At 34.8% G+C, this 18,893-nt stretch overlaps 1 protein-coding gene across 3 annotated transcripts in view; it reads right to left on the reverse strand.

Annotated features, from left to right (window-relative positions):
• Positions 1–12,592, reverse strand: part of LOC127844354 (DDB1- and CUL4-associated factor 11-like) — a 53,987-nt gene extending 41,395 nt beyond the window's left edge. The window contains exon 1 of one of the 3 annotated variants that reach the window (XM_052374479.1): positions 12,483–12,592. The gene's annotated coding sequence lies outside the window, so the exon portion shown is untranslated. Of the gene's footprint in view, positions 1–4,713; positions 4,734–12,307; positions 12,329–12,482 lie in introns of those variants that run through there. The other 2 variants (XM_052374482.1, XM_052374481.1) reach the window with 2 other exon arrangements.
• Positions 12,593–18,893: the final 6,301 nt, after the last annotated feature.

Here is an 18,893-nt window from a genome sequence, read left to right on the forward strand (position 1 = left end):
GAATAGCTCAGTAGGCTAAAGCGTTTTTACTTCAGGACTCTGGCAGGACTCCAGGGGTCACTGGTTCGAAACCTGGTCTGGGCAATGTTTGTTTCCTTTTTTAAATTTTATTCTTGACTTTTTACTGGAGCTTTTACGATCCAATGTTTACATTTATCGATATAAAGCATTTAATGAATAAGTTAAAAAAATGCCAAAATCTGTGAAAAGGCCCCTTTAAATTAACAGATAGCCAGTCACACTTTCACAACATACTTGACCTTTAAAAAAAGGGGTAATGAGCTACTGTCTGTGAACTTACTGGTTAAGGTCTTTAACCATAGCCATAGTAAAATACCAAAAACATCTATCTTATATAATACAATATGTATATAATTTTATAATAATAATACTGTACTATAAGGTTTTTCTAATGCAAATTCATCTCCATCTTTTGTCCAAATAAACATACATTTTGAGAAATATGTCACATTTCTGATTTTAATAAGTTTGTCTTTATTTTAAACAAGAGATGTGTTTGTCAGAAACACAATGCCCCTCATTGTGCTGCTTTGAAGCCATATATTTGACCTTTGACGTTGACGGATGACCTCCATGAGATACACATGCATGCCAAATAGCAAATTGCTATAATATTTTCCACAGAATGACAGACAGACAGACAAGCCAAAAGCAATATATATACTCCCCCTCATTCAATCTGGTGGCATACACAATCTATCAAATAGAATGTTGTTTTTGGTTCAAAACATATCCATTTTAGAGTTTGTTAAGAAAAATTGAATAAAGGTAAACGTTTGCAAAACTTTGCTACATGTGAAACATACAACCGATAATTCTGAATACATTCCTTTTTACAAAGTTTATCAGTGTTTATAAGTCTATAAGAATATTTATTCCATCATTCATATCAAAATTACTTAAAAGTTTAAAGCTTAAAAAAGAGGACTGAATCGTCAACGGAATGTTAGGAAAGGTATAAAAACTCAGGGTTGCCAGGGTGTCTTCCTGGAATAAGCCTATCACTAAGGAAATAACTGATATGGTGCATATATTTTCTTCTTAGGAATTTACATAAATAATAAAATGTCCAGGCTTATGTCCTGCTTGTATTGAAAATCTTTTTATTCAGTAGAAAAAGTCAAAGTGACCCCTTAGTGGCTGAATACAATGTATGCAGGAAAACAGGCTAACGTTTGTACCATACACACTGATTTTGAATATAGTTTCACTTGACTTGTGCATTGAAACAATATTTTAAGTTTAACTAACTGATTATTATGCAGAAAAATCATGTATTATCAGTTTAATTCATTAAAAACAAATGCTTAAACCCAACAGTGCTGATGCTGGTAAATCAAAATACATCATGTACCCAGTTAAACAAGAGCACCGAATAACAGGTGCCAAGCTCAGCTGCGGGTGCAGTTTTTAATAAATAAAAGCTTGTCAGATTTTTTTTTTTCTTTTTTTTTAAATTGTCACAGTGACCTTGACCTTTGACCTAGTGACCCAAAAATGGGTGTGGCATGTAGAATTTATCAAGGTGCAGCTACATAAATTATGAAGTTTCAAAGCTGTAGGTTGAAGCACTTTGATTTTAGAGCCAATGTTCAAAACCTTAAAAAATGTTAAGGTTTTAGCACGACGCGGAAGACACGTGGACGGACGCGACAGGACGAGCTGGCTATGACAATACCTCGGGTTTTCTCCGAAAACAGCCGAGCTAAAAATGGCATGAAAAATACTGTGGGTTTCCACGTATAGCGCGCAGTGTTTTACCTCTAAATTTCATATTAAAAAGCTGGTGCGCGCTTTACATTGGTACAACGCTATCCTGGCTGCTAAATTGGTAAAAAAATATGTTGTGTAATCGTAAATAAAAAATGGCCGCCATGTTTTTTTCCAGAAAACTACCACCCTATAATCGTACAGACTGATGGGCCATTGTCGAAACAACAAGAAGTCGCTACTGGTAGATATGAATGCGGTAGAAGAAGTTTTGGTCAAAAATAAATTTGTTTGAATAAACTTGCGGACATTTCTTTGTTTTTACACTTCTTTATTGATGAATTCCGATGGGGATTGTTGTCGACAGTCCGGAGAGCAGGCAAGGGTAGGTGCGAACGGGGTCTTTTTGCGGGTAACTGCAGGTGTGAAAGGGGGGCATTTTGCACTTCGTACAGTACAGGCAATGTGTACTTTGACAAAAACGCGTGTCCGCGGTGTTCAATTTTCCCGATGGGTGACATTTCGCAGGGGCCGGACACGCTACTGACTGCGGTGTTCGGCAAACACCCGAAATTGCCGCGATTGCACGCTATCGTTAACGGGAACACCCGTGATCATCGCGATGCTGCGCAGCCACCGTAAACACCTGTCTGCGAGGGTCATTCACTTGTTTTAAATGTACATGTACATGTACAAAATAAAATCATATACTTCATGTACATGTAGATATTATGTGCACATTTTTTATGTGTACTTAAACTCGGGCAGTACATTAAGTCGGAAACTAAAACTAAGCGTTTAGATGATCAATACGATTAACTTTTATGGTGTTAATCAATGCAATTGCCCTTTATGTTTTCACAAAATTGGGTTTCATTTTTCCCGATTTCCAGAAAATGACTTGTACATGTTGCATGAAATCTAAATATAGCGTGTTACAGCGTGTTTGATTTTTATTTTATTCAGATGAAATGTCAATTCCAAATCATTCGCGAGCTACCCCAGTACTTGAGAAGAAATTCACTACGAAACTTTAAATCGAAATTAAAAGATCCCAATGTTGACTGCGCTACTAAGATTTTGTGTCAAAAATAAATACACCCACACCAATTTTCGCGCGCTTTTTATGGTTCAGAACAAAGAAAATGAAAATATCATGGGCATATATACATGTATTTATTTGTGGCTACAATTTGTAACAGAGCATGAACTCTACTCAACGCGCACACTAGGCGTCAGGTGATTTACGAATGTTGGAATACACCTGTTCTGATTGGGCGCTTATTTCATCAAATCTTTAAATAGAAACATATGCAGAAATTCATTTGATAGTTTAGAGATATGGCGAACGTTTGTGATTTTTGCATTTCTATCACACTTTTATCGTCAACATTGACCAGAATTTGCATGAAATCGGAAATCTCGGGATTATCGGGTAATGGACGGAGACGGAAATTTTTGCCTGTATGCGGTAATCGATTGTGATTGTTCGTAATCGTTGTTAATTTTTTAGACACCAAATGACACCGATAACATTCAAACGCATGGTAGATTCTTTCTGCAAATTGGTACCGACCTATGTTTATGTTCAATTATTTTATTTCTAGCGAACACGATGAACACTGCGGTAGATATTATGGGTCTGCGGTGATTCGCGGTGTCCACCTTATGGAAAACGGCTCCCGCAAATATTTGATCTGAACTCCCATCGCGGGGGTCGTTTGGTAAGCGAACACTGTAAAATGAACACCGCAACGAGTGGCGTTTGTCAAAGTACACGTTGCCTGTACTGTAATTGGCAGATGTTATTGAGTAATATGTGCCACGACTTGTTAAGACGCTAATTGACATTAGAGACACTAATTGACACTTGAGAACGTGAAGATATGCAATTGCATTTCGTGTGTATAAATATTGAACATTCAACAGTGGTGAACCTCAACAACTGTATCCCTGTCTCCCATGCGACATTCAAACTTACTGGTAATGCCCATGCTTTCCCCGAGGCAAATCACACGATGTTCACTAATTTTTATTTTCTCACGTTGTTCACGAAATGCACGTGGACTGTTAATCTTTTGCTAGAAAATTACAAAATTGTTAGAAAAGTATAGTGCTATGCAACCCATGCTCCTAATCATAATGACACTTCCTATTTTAAATGCTTAATTAAGCTTTCCAATGCCCCGGATAATTGGATTGTGCAATAGTAAAATGGCGGCCATTTTCGGTCCGATTTGGTGGCTTTATTGTCTTTAAATATTTTTTTCTCCATTTTTGCATTAAAAAAACAGCCTGCGCACTATACACGGGAGCACGCTATATGTGGAAACCTACGGTATAGGCAAAAGCTGTCAACTGCTCAATTTTTATAAATACATGTTATAACAAGTTGAATTTGAAAGTATTATTCAACATCACCGAGACAGTTTTCTGCAACACAGAGTATGCTGGCAAGATTAAATCATATAAAATCAATAAGGTAGTTTTTATAGGGCCTCTATTGGTTAGCAAGTATTTCTTGGACAGCAGTTTTTGTTAAACGCTCTATTTATTTTATTGAAACCCTTAAACACAAAATGTTTTGTTGCATCAAAACAGACACTTGTATTCTTCAAGTTGACATCAGCAATTTGTATAAAGGCAAGGATACTTGTTTAAGATTGAAATATTTATAAATTTCATCCTAGTGACTTATACTCAGGGATATTGATACCATGCGCATACAAAAAAGAAATCCTTTAATGAAACCCAACATGTGTGCTTCAGGTTTTATTTTTATTGCCTCAATAGAGCAGATCTGAATTAATTTTCTTTAAACCTTTGACATAACCAACAACTGATGTGGTCAACACACACACATTATTTAAATTATTGATTAATTGACATTTAAAACACACTTTGTTGAATACTGTTATCTGAATTGCTTGCATTATGTACCTAGCTATAATTTTAATGAAATTGAAACAAATCTCATTTTACCTTATAAATTCACTGTTTGGGTTCTCCCTTGAAAAAGATATTCTTGTTTACACCAAAGATCTGTAAAGAAACATGTTTATTCATACAACAAAGTGTGCTGAGTTTTAATGTTCAAAATCAATAATTTAAAAAGTGTATGCCTGTTTCTCACATCAGTTTCTGGTTAAATAAATGGTTGTAAGTAAAATAATTGAGATCTGATCTAATGTAGTAGTCTAGACGAAGGAAAGTCACAAGCACACAAGTCGTGTTTCATTTAGGGGACTTCTTTTGTGCATACCCAGGCTATAAATATCCCTGCGCGGAGGAGACTTTTCATTGCCACAAAATTTGTAAACAGTGCAATTGCTTAACCATTTGAGTGCGGGAACCGAATTGTGAAGGCCTTTGCAAACAGTTTGGATCCAGATGAGACGCCACAGAATGTGGCGTCTCATCAGGATCCAAACTGTTTGCTATTCTGATAGTATTCTTTGAAAAAAATCAAAGAAAATGCTAATTTTACAAATTCAGCAGACGACAAATTTCCCAGCATGCAAAGGCTTAACCATAATACTTGCCTCTTAAGGATTTGCTGATGTCAAGTTCAAGAAAAAAAGCTTCTGCAAGCATGTGATAAAGAAAATTGTGTTTAAACGTTAGAATACATGAAATAAATTAAATGTCGAGTTCATACTGCTGTCTGACAAATACTTGCTAACCAGTACAGTCAGTCAACAAGTTTAGAATCACCCGGCAAAAAACGTTAATTCTTTTGACTACTATAATTTCTTTCCTGATTAAGTGTCAATGTGAGAAGATGTAAAAATTAGGGTAAAATTTATTTTGTATGATGACAGGTTAGGCAAAATAACAAATAGGTCCGTTTCCGGTGGCCTGACTGTGTCTCATGAATCGGCGCCGACCCTCAACATTTTATTGGGGTCGCCAGAAAAAAAAAGTTGTCATTTTCGTTCATATAAGATGTAATATCAAGCAAACAAAGCATATATATACATTTATTTCTTATTAAAAGCTTAAGTAGCCTTCCATTTAAGTACCCCCCGTCCCACAAAAAATTAATAAATAAATAAAATCCCTATGTACCGACCCTGGTTTTTTTTCCAAGGAGACCAGAAACGGACCAATTTTTATTTTGGCCTTAGCTCAGATGGCATTATGCAGTTTTTTGTCAAAAATAGCCAATAAAAGTTCACCATTCGGAAAATTATTAAAAATCATTCAACTTACAGAATAAGTATTTAAAAACATTGTCATGGCATTTGTTTTCAATCAGCAAAAAATGTATTTGAAAATAAAAAAGACTTCCATATCCCAGTGTTTTTTTTCATTCAAAATCAGGTCCGGTAACCGGACCCATTCCCAAAGGAAAGTATATATTTTTCCCAAAGGGAGGCTAAAAATTCCCAATGAAAGGTTTACAAAAAAAAAAAATTGTGTACATCTCCCATCCATATATTAAGTTCAACCTTAGTAAATATAATACTGGACACACTTGTATCCTCAATTTTGAAGCATTTTTTAGCAAACAACAACAACACTAATTTCCCAATTTTAGTCAAAACAACGCAAATTTTCCCAATTCAAAGGGACCCGGCCCCATTCCCAAAACGGTGAAAAACAAGAGGGCCAAGATGGCCCTAGTTCGCTCTCTTGACAGGAGTCGGTTCATTCAATCTTTACCAAACGTCCAACTTGACCTAGATATTGTCCAGACAAACTGGTCAAGTTTCATTATTATTGAACCAAAACTCTTGCATGTGGAGTGTTTTTGTTTTTTTAAGATTTGACCTGGTGACCTATATTTTGAGTTGACCCCCCCTTACCAAACATCAAACTTTGCTTAAAAAAATAAATATTATGACCAAGATTCATAAAATCTGAAACAAAATTGTGACCTCTAGAGTGTTTACAAGGATTTTGTATAATATAATGAAAATTTGGACAATCTAAGGGCAATAATTATGTGATATATATAAAACCAATCTTTTTACCAAGTTTCATGATGATTGGGCAAAAAAAGTGATTTCTAGAGTGTTCACAAGATTTTTTTACAATACAAATATAAGAAAACTGCCCCCCCCCCGGCAGCCATGTTATTCAACTGACCGGAACCATTTTCGAAATCAACTCTCATATCAAGGAAACAAATGTTCTGACCGAATTTCATGAAAATTGGGCCAAAAATGTGACTTCTAGAGTGTTCGCATGTTTTCACTATACAGTCCAACCTGTCAATAAAGACCACTCAAGGGATTTGGTCGTTGTGGTCTTTGTTCACAGGTGGTCTTTATTCGCAGGGTCGATCGAAACTTTGCAAAATATGCTAGTAGTTTTTTAACAGGTACCTTATCTATGTATGTGCTCTATTGTTTAAATGTTTGAATACTTATGCATGTATAATGAAATAAAGGATTGAAAACACAGTTTTGTTTTACATTTGTATATTTATTACATGTTACAACACTTTCTACACTTATGCACTAAGTCATTCACTGACGCGAATTCCGACTCACGCTTAGGGCGTTTATTTTCACAGTTTACGTTCTACACGAATTCGTCCATAATCTCATATAAAGAAGTGAAACTCCAGCTGCTGGAGCAGTATTGAATTTTCATTAAAAACAATTAGTTGGTCCTTTATTTAAGGCAAGTGACCGATTGCCCAAACAGTACAAAACAGCACAATACAGCACAATACAAACCAACATGTTTACGCTTTAAAATGCTCTGAATTTGAGTTTTTCCTACACCAAGATCACTAGCCACTTGTCTACAAATGTGTCCTTTACCTAACAAACTTATGACCTTAACGCGTTCTTCCAACGTCAAGAACTTACACTTGGAAGCCATGATGGTTAACTTGAACTGACAATTTACTTTTCTATAATCTATGAACGTCTTATTAAGGAGAAATTTAAGAAAAGAATGACTATAAAATATTTGTCTTTAATAGGCATCGTAAATGATATGAAACCGTTAATTTTCTAAATAAGTTTATGAAAGCCCCAAATTTGTCTTTGATATTTTCGACAATTAGTACGTTAATCGCGAGTCACTTAAATACAAAGGCAAATTTTTACACTTTTGACAAACTGTCAAATGCATAAAAGAAGCAGGCGACTACCAATTAGCAATGCATGTTAAATAAACAAACAACTGCTATCGAGTGCAATAAACTGTCACTTGCCAATATTTCCATAGCGACCGACGAGTCCACTGGTAAGATGTGTATCACGTGACTACGCAGCGTCCTGGCGGCCATTTTGTTATTTGAAAGTTGCAAAATCCTTGATTTTTATGATTGCAGTGGTCGTTGTAAGCTATCAAAATGGAGATTTGGGAATGTAAAAGGGTGGTCGTTGGTCTTTGTTCACAGGTGGGCTTTATTCGCAGGTTCAATAGTGAAATCGTTCGGGAGGAAATCGGTGTGGTCGTTATTGACTGTTGGTCGCTATTAACAGGCGGTCGCTCGGGCAGGTTGGACTGTATACATATCGTCGCTGTCGTTCTCAAACCTCGTAGCTACAAAATGCCAACTTTTCAGGAGAGAGAAAAAAACGTCTCATTTTTTTATAACGATGTTTTAGAAATTGAAATCCTGTAAATATACCAAACAAATGAAGCTGCAAAATACGGTATAAGCCGTAGACGCATAAGTCATACTGATAAGTCATACTGACAGTCAGACATGGTAGCTACAATATTTTGTCACCACAATTCGTCCTGATAGGAAACCTCGTATTTGCAAATAATTTTTTTGATAAACACGTTTTTATCAAATTTGTCCAAACGAAATGACGTACCTATAGGTGAAATGGCGTCGCTACGATTTCTGCCGGGAAAAAAGCCAACAATCATTCTACAACATTTTGTCACATGGCTTTTTCAAGGGCTCTGATTGGCGTAGAGCTACAAGATATAGCACAAAACACGCGCCAGACTTCATATATTCGGAAAGACGAAAAAATATTTTGAAAATTTTGGAGCTACGAGGTTTGAGAACGACAGCGACGATATACAGAAAAATGCCCTGCCCACTGGAGGCCATGTGTTTTCACCGCTCTGGACCATTTTCGAACTTATCCGAGATATCAATAAAACCAATGTTTTGACCAACTTTCATGATGATTGGGCAAAAATTGTGACTTCTAGTGTGTTTACAAGGTTTCTCTATAGCCAAATAAGGAAAACTGCCCCCCCCCCCCAACGGCGGCCATGTTTTTCAACAGACCGGAACCACTTTTGATCTCGATCAACATATCATTTAGGAAACATTTTGACAAAGTTACATAAAGATTGGGCATGAAATGTGACTTCTACAGTGTTTACAAGGTTGGTTTTTTTTACCTAGTGACCTAGTTTTTGATCCAGCATGACCCAAATTTGAACTTGATCGAGATATCATTGGGACAAATCTTCTGACCAAGTTTCATGAAGATCGGACATGAAATGTGGCCCTAGAGTGTTAACAAACCAAATGTGGACGACGGACGGACGGAAGACAGACAAAGAACAGTCACAAAAGCTCACCTGAGCAATCAGGTGAGCTAAAAACACTGTATCCATATACACATTTCAAAACACAACTCATTCAATCAGTTCTGGTTAACTTTTTGCTGCATTTATCCCCCCTGTAAGCATAATATAAAAGCTTTCTTTCCAAAACTTTATTTATTCCTTTACCTAATAATGTTTACCATAGACACTTATCATTTTGTTGTTTTTGAGACATTATGGAAAATTAAATACAAATTAAACGGAATTGCTGATTATCTGGAACTGGTTGACAAACTGTAGTCCTCAACCAGAAGAGCTATGCCAAAACTACGGAATGACTTTGGAACCACACTGAAGTCAGAGAATATTTTTATCAGTCTACTAATGCACGATTGGTCATTGTCGGCTAGAGTACTACTTACATGTACCATGGGTACTCTTAAGTACACTTACTTGTACCCCGGGTACGGTAAATATACTAAAACGTACACGGGAAATTTTCACGCAAAATGGCTTGTTGTAAGCTTTTTTTTTTAAATTAATTACTTTCACATTTATGCCAATTGTCTGTTAAATGGTCTCTATATTATTGAAACTCATACTAAACAAGAAACTGTCGGAGACGGTCGATGCTCCCCAAAGGTTCTTTTGGTCAAAATATAGCACTATATATTCAGATAAAAAGAAACGTCTTGAGGGCACAGAAGTTGGGGGTACAAGAAAATTTTTGTAGAAAATTTCAAAGGGCCATAACTCTGTTAAAAAATCATCCGACCAGAACCCGCTGATATTATGCACATCTCCTCTTGGTAGTGAAGCTTCCCATAAAGTTTCATTGAATTCCGGTCATTAGTTGCTGAGAAATAGCACAGACAAAAATTGTGCACGGACGGACAGACCGCAACTATATGCTCCCCCCAAAATAAATTTTGGGGGAGCATAAAAAGCAAGTTGATCCAGTTTTTGTTTGAAGAGAAGTTTGTTTAAGATAAACAAAATCATTTTAGGTAATCAGTAGCGTGTTTAACGACATCGGATTTTAGGCAGAAATACAACTCAGGTACAGTCTTATATCGACCGGGTACGTGTACATGTACAGTTAAATCCTGTAATCTTGCGCGTCCGGTAATCTTGCGCATTTAGCAGTTTGCGAATTTCGCAGACGACGAATCATGATTTGCTTTAGTGATGAAAGATGGAATTTCACATTTTTAAGAATTAACGGATTTAAAAGGTACGTATTCCATGCAAAATAAAATTTGATCATTACATTTTAACACCGGTTGTGTTATCCCTATACATTGTACATGTATCGTAAACACTGACCTACTTACGATAAATTCGACATGAATCACAAATTCCATGCAGTCATTTGCGTTTTCATACTTTAAATTAAGAATTCATAAATCCAGCGTGTAATTTAGCATTCCATTGCACAATGTCCGATTAGTTATGGTTTTATTGGCCATTGAAAATATATCGCATCAGAGGACATTGTCATTATTTCCCACCATTCTGTCAAACCACATTTGGTATGATCTCCGCATGCGCAATGGCATAGTTTTGATATTTTCTGTAAACTATGGAAGCATTATCGTGGCAAAATTAGACCTAATATGCATAAACATTTTTTTTCACTCTAGAAATCAATTAATTTAAAATTTTCATGTTTATTTTGCTACAGTCAACAGAATACCACCACCATCATCAAAGAAACCGAAGTACAGCTATTAACCCTACACTTAGATACGTATTTTGACGCATTTGTAATTCCATAGTAAGTTTAATTTCATTAAATACCTTTATTACTAAATACAAGTTTGAAAGGCTTCATTTCTAACCCTTCGATACTGATGAGCAGCAAACAGCATAAAACCTGAACAGACTGTGAGTTACTTGCAGGCTGTTCTGGTTTGATGTCGGTTGAAAAGCCATTTTCACTTGGCTTCTTATGGGGGAAAGTGTTAATCAACATTAAATTTGAATGGTTTTACAAAATGATTTTTTAAATAACTTTTCTGGAATGTATTTTGTCACTAACTTGACACCATATGTCTACCATTTTGCCTGAATGAGGTCATTACACCAAGTGCGTAAGATCACCACCCGCCCCCTCCCCCCCCCCCCCCCCCCCCCCCCCCCCCCCCCCCCCCCCGGGACCATACCCCCACCCCCCCTTTGACTTTCATGCTATATGTCACTCGGTGTTTCTACACATGTACACCATTTTAATTTTATAACGCGTCATCTGGTTGGTTGTTCTCATTGTGTTGGCCAATGATATGGTGTTTTAGAACCGAGCATTCAATCGACAAAATATGACAGCAAAACACAGACATGAAGTCGAATTTAATGAATATTAAAGTTATTAGCCGTGCAGGAGATCGGTTAGTAGTGTAATCTCGTTGCTTTTACTGTCTTAAAACGAATCCAGTTGCTTTTTGTCGGCAACTGCATGGGAACATGTGTATTTTCGATGAAAAAGGTCACGTCCAGTGTTCCACAATCTTTCAGCCATAGGCATATAGTGCGTTTCATACCTTGTGTATATATATATAATACCTATAAGAGGGGTATTTTTTTAAACTGTTATTTTTTGTCAATATTCGTTGTTGGAAAGTTAAACCATACACAATAGGTGTACATTTAACACTCTGGAACCCCTAGGGGGGGGGCAATTTTTTTTTTATGATACTGCTGCCTGTGGATTACCGGACACTGTGATAGTTTGAAAATGAGGTGAGTCATGTTTGATTTGAAATCAAATCGTCCAGTTCTGCACTGAATTAATCAGATATTTTTGTGTTAATAAGCACACGAACCTCTTATTATCATAATAAATTAAGATATTATGTTGTCAATCTATAAAAGAACATATTTTAAAACCAATTGACCCTTAATTGCGCAAGATAACCGGACAGCATCTTAAGTAGTACCCGAGCCGACAATGGGCGACCATGTCCAATGGAGCTCTACTAATAGCTAGTTAGTTCTTACAAAAAGTAAACTAACTATTCCATGTCATATCATTAACAATTTTATATGGTATTACTAACATCATTGCAATTTACATGTAACAAAGAGATTTTGTTACCCGCGCAAGTTTCTAAGAACTTATCGAAGACGAAGTGTTCACAGACTGATCATATATAAACTGTACCGTACGCTGAAGTTTCTTTAGCTAACACTGATGTTGCTTTAGTGTTTTGTGCAATATGCTTAAATAATAATGTAACTAGTCAAAGATTAATGCTTAACGATATTATTACCTTTTATGCACGTAAACACAATCGTACTAGTTTGTTCTAATATTTGATCTTCCGGGTCAAAACCAAAACAAAACGGTTACACACAGATAATTCTGTTGTAGATCTGTAAGTCTTTTTTTAATTCTTCAAATGGGGATACTGAGTGTTAGCAGTTCGAAAATTAAAGCTAAAAATTAACATAATAGTGTAAGCTTGAGTTGGAGAGGACGTAAATAGTGTATGATTTTTTGCTCATCAACTAAATTACCCCAGTGTGTCTGCCCACGGAGTGTATATTGATAGGAGATGATGGCGCCCGGAGATGATTCGAGTATTTGACCCCTACTGTAGTAAATTCAATCTTATGCAAAAACTATTCATCCGATTTTATTAGTTTATACGTTATCTTGTTGCTTATGAATTCCTCTTTCAAAAAATATAACTGTTAGTATATTCCCGTTGTTAATAATTTATTTATATCGAGTTAAACACAAGAAATACACATTTTATGTTTTATCCCCGCGCGTTTTACCGTGTTGTGGCTATCGATTTTTCACAATTAGCGTACAGCGAAGCGCCGAGGTTATACATTTTGATGTACCCACTCACGTCTTTTGTTATATTATAGTTTCATTTATCGGCCGATTTTGACAAATTATATATCATTAGAAAGCTTACGTAGTAAACAGATATATAAATATATATTAAGTTTTTCTTCTGATTTTAACAGCCCGGCGAGTTATAACTTTAACTTTTGCAATTATCATACCGTTTTGGAGTTTTAGAATCTAGATTTACGGTTGACATGTTCGTACTTAATACCAATTTGTAGCGTTTATATTTGGAGTTCAATTTTAAAAATTACACCTTGCTTAGGAGAATAGAATTCTGTATACGATAGAAAAACATTGTTTAAAAACGAAAGTAATTAAGGAATGAAGGCGGAAGAAAGTAGCGCGCGTTCCTAACGCACTGAACTGATGCTACGGTCTTGGCGATTATGCTTTTGTTTAGAAACCGGCCATTGAATTTCCTTTGCCATATTATTATATTTTTTATGGAATATATTGTAGTATTTTGTTCACGAAACATATCAATATAGCTTATTATATATGAATCTTAATAAATTAACGATTTCAGCTCTTGTTTATAACACAGAAAGGGTGTTAAATTTATGATGAAACAGCGTATATAGCGGACCCTCTCGATATTATTCGGCTTTGCATGCATACTTGAAATAAAATGGGTGTCAAAACATTCATCGTTTGCTGTTTATTATCAACGAGGTAATTATGTATAATTATATGAAATGTTATTTACCTTAAATTATCAATTTATTAAAGATTCTTGAAAATCACGGTCGGTGTTACGCGGGTCATTTCGTATTTTGATATCAGGGCATCATGTCAAACTATTCAAAATCAGATTTTTTTCACTGGAACGATGGCGGCTTAGATTTCGACATGCAGACAGATAGTTTATTCAGACTTATACAACAATACATCGTCTTCAACTCAAATATATAAATTATTTTTAGACGAATTGTTAGGTGATTACACATATAGCAGTGATGATTCTGAGAATGTTGCCATGTTTCTTATCCGTGTAATCTAAAGTCCGTGGTTTGAGCATTTTTATCGCGGTGTTCAATAAAAGATATCTTAATAATATTGTTTATTGATAGATCTGTGGTTTTATTGCCCCTGTGTTCAGCACAAACCAATTATCTCGTTATGATCAGATACTGTGCCGACCAATACTAAATAACACTATGGTGTCATACGCCACAGCAGGGACCTATACTTGTATATTGGTCCCTAACCACAGGTGGCAATGTCTGGTCCGTTTACACTTTTTATGATACCTACATGTCTTCTCGTGGTATTAGTGGTCATTTTTTGGAGTAATGTAACGTCAAATACTCAATTTTGCGTTTATAAGATATGTAGCGTATTGAAAACATTTATAGTCATCTGCCCATACAGATTGCCATAAACTAAATACTGCATAGATGTCAGCCAGCTTAATCATAATAATTATAAGTGCTTAATACCTATACATGTACATTTTAAACATTTAAAAAATCTAATACTTAACATTTAACGTATCTAGCGGTACCGGTAAAAAACTCCGTCATTTCGTAGTCCTATAAAGAGTGTATGGTAGTGTACGGAACAACATGATTAAAAACAGCATTCTCATTTGACCACAACGGGGTTAAATAATCTTTCCGAAAAATACAAATAATACAGAGTTATAATTTAGAATTCTATATACTTATAACTCTGATAACTTATAAAGATATTTCAATATACATGCATAGACAGTTGACCGTGATTTTCAAGAATCTTTAAATAATTTTAATTAATTGATAATGTATGGTTAATAACCTTTCATATAATTTTACATAATTACCTTTTTGATAATAAACAACAAACGATGAATGTTTTGACACCCATTATATTTGAAGTATGCAAAGCCGAAAAAAATCAAGAGGGTCCGCTATATACGCTGTTTCATAATAAAATTAACACCCTTTCTGTGTTATAATTAAGAGCTGAAATCGTTAATTTATTAAACTTCATTAATACTTAGCTTTATTGATGTGTCTCTAGAACAAAATATTTCAATATATTCCATAAAAAATATAATAATCATGACAAAGGAAATTCAATGGCCGGTACCTAAACAAAAGCATAATCGCCAAGACCTTAGCATCAGTTCGGTTCGTTAGGACCGCGCGCTACTTTCTTCCGCCTTCATTCCTTACTTGCTTTCATTTTTAAACCATTTTATTTCCTATCATATACAGAATTCTATTCTCCTAAGCAAGATGTTATTTTTAAAACTGAACTCCAAATATAAACGCTACAAATCGGTATAAAGTACGAAAATGTCAACCGTAAATCTAGATTCTAAAAACTCCAAAACGGTATGATATTTGCAAAAGTTAAAGTTATAACTCGCCGGGCTGCCGAAATATATATATATTCTGAAAACTACGTAACGTAAGCTTTCTAATGATATATCATTTGTCAAAATCGGCCTAGAAATGAAACTATAATTTAACAAAATACGTGAGTGGGTACATCAAATGTATAACCTCGGCGCTTCGATAAAAGATCGATAGTTACGACACGGTCGAGTGACTTAGACACAACAAAATATTTGGCGTAACGGTCCCGTTTCTTATCCGTGTAATCTAGTGTCCGTGGTCTGCCAAAGTTTAAAGCGGGTATATACGATTTTGTCAAATATTTACGAATTTATATAAAATGTGTGCAAAACTTATTATATATATATTTCCATATAAATTAAAATAAAAGTTAAGAAGAACATGTGTCGAAAAATGCGAAATAAGCCAGATATTTAATTCTGAAGTTGAAAACGGCTGTACAGCCGAATTCGCCAGCATGTATACCATACATGTACGATGTGAATCTAAACTTAGTTTAACGGTTTATTTGAATTCCTGCAACGATACCTATTCATACGACACACGAACACTAACTCCGATCCTAATACAAAGACGAATGCTTCGGTTATTGTAGGAAAATATGTACGTCACAATCGGCTCAGGCGCTAATTTGTCTTTGCTGCATTTTATGACATTCGGCTTTAATGTATAATTTTTCTTGCCTATTTTGTGTTATTGTAACATATTTTATTAATATATTACAATTAAACACATATTAAAAATCGTATATACCCGCTTTAACAAAAGGACAGGGGAAGAACATTTTATATCACCCAAAGTTATCGTATATTGGGATTTAAATACTGGCACGATCTTTTTCAACCATTCTAATCATTCAAACTAATCTCTGACATATACATTTGAACGTTTGTATAGGTCTCTGAGTTCCGTTACAAATTGCTAGTTATTTTACTATTTTGAGGCATATATTTAAAAGAAACATACGTACGTTAATGTCATCGTCTTCTAGTTTAATCCTTCTGTATTCACCCCTACAAAAAATGTTGTCCTGTGTATTGGCTGTGTTCACAGCATATAGATCTCTTATATTTGCTGAAATAAACTATTGGCTTGTCAGCAGATAGAAAATATTTCATAAATAATACCTACATCAAGTTGCAAAGTTATTTTATGTTATCCACATATTTATTAATAAAGTACTTATTGATAGATTTTTGCGTGATTGATCTATATTAAATAGAAAAACTCTTTCAAATAGTGCAATATTAAATGTGCACATGTGAGATTTTACTCATTACTCAGATATGGCGGAAATTTTCATAAAAATAAATATTTATCAAATAGGACATAAGTATTAAATGTTTCCTTTACTGTAGTACATATATAAATTCATAGATCTTCGGTGTTTTATTTGTATTCTAACAATCATTCTTCGTGTTATAGCAATTTTAAGTTAACGTTTATGTGTCATTTTGATTTGCAAAGAGTTTGGAACAAATTACTGTCGGAACGAAATTTACATGGAAATATTCGTTCATATATATTTATAGAAGTTATAACTTGGTAGATGTATTGTGATGATAAAAGACATCCTAGCTCCTACATGGAAGTTTATTTTATTATTTTTTCAATCAAATGATCAGTGGAAAACGTAGACGATGTATTCATTTAGGTTTTTTTTTATCATACGCCTAGAGTTGAAACGATCATTTAAATGGATTTGTTTAGTTAAACGTACGGCTAGACAATCTCCATAGGAAAGGCTTTACGTACAGAGCTGTACGGCTAGCCTATTGTCTAGCCATACGGGGCCGTACGACTAGCCTCTTGTCTAGTAGTACGGGGCAGTACGACTAGCCACTGCCTACATAAAAATGCATGCAGCTTTTAAAACAAACGAACAAAATAATCACCCCTGATGCAAAAGAGTTTATATACATAAACAGATTATCATCACTAGAACTAAGTAAGAAAACAATGTGTTTGTAATTTATTTCGTCAATAATTTCGAAAGAACTTGTTTTACCAATAAAGAATTAAAAATATACACAAGATTTAACATCGTGAGAGTTGCGATAGATTTTCCTTCTTTAAGAGGGACGGCACGATTTTATATGTGTTAAATTATAATATATTGATAAAATATGTTACAATAACACAAAATGGCAAGAAAAATTATACATTGAAGACGAATTTCATTAAATGCAGCAATAACAAATTAGCGCCCCGAGCCGATTGTGACGAAGATATTTCGTAAATACTTTACTCCAATAACTGACGCATTCTTCTTTTTATTTTGATTGGAGTTGGTGTTTGTGTGTCGTATAAAAAGATATCGTTGCAGGAAATTAAAATGTTTCGTAAAACTAAATTTAGACTCACATCGCACATGCATGATATACATGCTTGCAAATTCGACACATTGTGTATAAAGTCATAAATATTTGACAAAATCGTGCAGTCCCGCTTTAAGGTCCCATGTTTATAATCCGCAGAAAAGTTTTTCTTTAGGTTTTGATGCTATGGTAAGGCTTCTGTACTATTCCAAATATTTTGATTTGGTTATTAAATCCAGTTAATGACATATTTGTATAAGCTTATATAAAACTTATATATTAAATTAAATAGAATTTAGAATACGCACAATTAACAAACAAAAAAACATGAACGCGAAAATAAAGCTCTACGTAGACTTTTCACAATTATAAATCAATACGAATTCTCAACACGCGAACAATTAAACTTATTTTAACATTTTTACAAGTAAACAAATCTAAAACTCGTAGCTGGCATTATACCCGCTATTCATAATTGCAAATTACATATATTCCGCTATTGGTAAAAAATACTTGAATCGAGTGATAACAGTATCACAAAAACAAACATTCATCTACAATACAATTAAACATCGTTTAGTAACGCTCTCGAGTCCGTTTCCTGGGCATAGAACCAGTACTGGGTGTCTTAGGGGGAAATCTAAAGAACGCTCCCACGATGGGGATCGAACCCGTGACCTCCCGGTCGCTCGGCGGACACCATCGTTTATTAAATAACTTCATGCAAAGCTGGTATATTGAGATAACTACTTGACTTTAGGACAAATTAGAAATAAGAAATACAAAACATCACTAACACGATTTCGATTATCGTCACATAAAAAAAATCTAAAGCGGTTGTTAAAATAGCATAATACAAGAAAATAGAAAATGTAACTTTTGCAACGGACACGCTATAGAAATTGAGTATCACTTCCCACTTGTTTGACATACTTATGCAGTCGGCAAATAGGCTTAAACAAATATTCTAGACAAGTGTAAAAGAGCCATTAAATATGACAACCGTATATTCAGATTATTAAAAAAGGACATAATTTCTATTATTAATACTTATAAACTACTTATAAACTACTGATCATATTACATCCTTCATCTATTTCTAAATCTTTTTTTGCGTGCGAGTTGACTTCAAAAGGGCGATTTGACCAGAAATGCCGT

Source organism: Dreissena polymorpha, chromosome 9, assembly GCF_020536995.1.
Source record: "Dreissena polymorpha isolate Duluth1 chromosome 9, UMN_Dpol_1.0, whole genome shotgun sequence".
Lineage (NCBI taxonomy): Eukaryota > Metazoa > Mollusca > Bivalvia > Myida > Dreissenidae > Dreissena > Dreissena polymorpha.